The sequence below is a fragment of the Echinops telfairi genome, unplaced genomic scaffold (assembly GCF_000313985.2).
Source record: "Echinops telfairi isolate 266 unplaced genomic scaffold, ASM31398v2 ScPeMD7_23;HRSCAF=83, whole genome shotgun sequence".
In the NCBI taxonomy this organism is placed as follows: Eukaryota; Metazoa; Chordata; class Mammalia; order Afrosoricida; family Tenrecidae; genus Echinops; species Echinops telfairi.
Window position 1 is genome coordinate 3,982,336 of NW_022103920.1, and position 2,511 is coordinate 3,984,846.

Consider the following 2,511-nt stretch of genomic DNA (forward strand, 5'->3'; position numbering starts at 1 on the left):
CAGGGAACGGTCAAAGACCACCCGGAGAGGGGCGGAGTCTGGGAAGGGAGGGGCAGAGATGGACCAGAGGAAGGTGAACACTGACCAGGGGAGGGACGGACACTAACCAAGGGGGATGGGACTTACCAAGTAGTGGGCGAGACTAACCAAGGCAGGGAGGAGACTGACCAGAGCAGGGCTCACGGAGACTCAGAGAGGAGGGGCAGACATTAAACAAGGAGGGGCGGAGACTGAGCAGGGCTGCATGGCCGGCGGGCACCGCGGAGCCAGCATCACCCCTGCCTCTGTCACTCAGCCGCGGGGACCGCCTCCGCTCGCCCTCAGCCCCTCCCGCCCGGACTCCCCTGGCCGCCCCTGCAGAGTGAGCAGGTCATTCCCTCCCTCCGCAGCCACAGCCGGGCGGCAGGAGCAGCGGGCAGACGGTGAGTGGACTCAGGCTGGGCCCAGGGAAGGGCAGGGGTCCATGGTGACGCAGGCCACCAAGGGAGGGGGCCCGGGTGGAGGACAGGGTGCTCTCCTGAGGCCTGTGCCTCCCTGGCTCTGCGCGGGGCAAATAGGGGTGACATTGACCACCAGAAAGGGAGGTGTGGGGTGAGGGTGTCAGGGGAAGATACCCCGGAGGGTCGCGCAGACCTGTCGGTGGGTGACCGGGTTCTTCGCGGCGCCGGGCGAGCTAGCCAGCACTGGCCTCTCGTGGGTCCTGGGTCCTCCAGGATGTCAGGGCCTCGTGCAGCCGCGTTGTTCCCCTTGCCGGGAGAGGACGGCCCCTTCCCGTGCCGCCAGCATTCAGCTTGGAGCCTCTGAGACCGGAGCTAGGTAGGGCTTGACCTGGCATGGGGTGGGGTGGGGTGGGGTGGAGGTGGGGGGGTTCCGTGTCCCTAAAGCGGACGTTGTCCGAGGACAGGCCCGGGGCGGCATCAGTAGGGTAAAGGGAGCGCAGAGGGCCCAGAGTCTCTGGCAGAGAACCTAGGCAAGCAGACAGTTCTCCCTGCACCGGAGGCCAAGGCCGGCATGCATAGCCAGAGGGACCTCATTGCTGGATAAATCTGGAGGCGGGGCCGCCAGAGAGGACAGGGTCTCTGTAAAGCTGATGATTCATCCTTTCATCCACGGTCACCTTCAAAGTATCATGTGTCTAGTTTTTTATTTTATTATTATTTTGCTTTTTTAATATGTATGTGATGAATTATGGTTCATAACCACGGAAGGAACAGCTGAGGTAACAGATAAATCCACAGGACGTGACAGGCCCTTAGCAGCCCCCTGTGAGTATTGCTCATTTCTAAGACCGTCGCTGTCTGGCAGGAGTCCTGGGGGCACCGTGGTTAAAGCCACTCCTCAGTGAACCAGGTCAGTGATCTGACCCCACCGATTGCTGCACCTGGCAAAGGTGTGACATTCTGCATTTACACAGACTTGCCATCTGGAAAGCCCTGCAGGGCAGCTCTATCGTGCCCCCCAGGGTCACTTTGAGTTGGACAGGGGCCAGCAGTGCCCCTGAGCCCTGAGAAGTGAGGACCATAATGCTTTTTGCACGAATCATGTCCTTGCATTTCTTTCCAGGGTTACCACTCGAGTATGCATCTCAAAGCAACGGTTTTCCCTATTTTTAAATTTTGAATTAGTGGCTTTATACTGTACAGGTCCGTACGTGTTTTTTACTTTTAATTCAGTCTTATTTCTGCTTCCTTCATATTCACTGTTTAGGAAAATATTAGGTTGCCAAGTGCCATCGTGTCTACTTGGACCCACCGCGACCCTGCGTGTAACAGAGTGAAACACTGCCTGGTCCTGCCCCATCTTCACAGTTACTATGTTTGAGCCCATCGTCCAGCCACTGGGCCAATCCAGCTTGTCAAGGGCCTTCCTCGTTTTTTGCTGCCCCTCTGCTTTATCAGCATAATGTCCTTCTCCAGGGACTGGTCTCTCCCGACAACATGTCCAAGGCACGGGAGACAAAGTCTCACCATCCTTGCTTCTAAGGAGCATTCTGGCTGTACTTCTTCCAAAAGAGATTTGTTTGTTCTTTTGGCAGTGCCACGGTACTTTCAAGATGCTTCCCCAGTACCATCATTCAAAATGTATCCATTCTTCTTTGCTTTTCTTTAATCAGTGTCCAACTTTCACAAGCATATGAGGCTATTAGCAATGATGACGGCACATATGCACATAAGTAATTGATAAAATTGATGTATGAGTTGTTATAAGAGCTCTAAGAGCCCCCAATATAATGATTAAATATAGAAAAAAGGAAAGAAAAAGAAAATACCATGGTTTGGGCCAGGCTCACCTAAAAGTAAAAGCATCCTTGCTTTCAACCTTGTGCTGTGTGCATATGTAGTTTAGCTCTTCTGATCACCCTGGTGCGACCATCACAAATCTGGGTTGCGTCTAGTTTTAAAGACGCATTAGTCAACTACTGATGGGGAGTAAATCACTCCAATACTTAGAAGCCTGAAACAAAACTATCCCAAAACAAGAAACTCCCATTATCTCACAGTTTCTGCGAGC

General features: G+C 53.9%; 1 protein-coding gene across 1 annotated transcript in view; it reads left to right on the forward strand.

Annotated features, from left to right (window-relative positions):
- The first annotated feature begins 254 nt into the window (after positions 1–254).
- The window catches only part of LOC101652562 (TRPM8 channel-associated factor 1), a 47,791-nt gene continuing 45,534 nt past the window's right edge, over positions 255–2,511 (forward strand). Inside the window, exon 1 of the mRNA XM_004713951.3 lies at positions 255–422. The gene's annotated coding sequence lies outside the window, so the exon portion shown is untranslated. The remainder of the gene's footprint in view (positions 423–2,511) is intronic.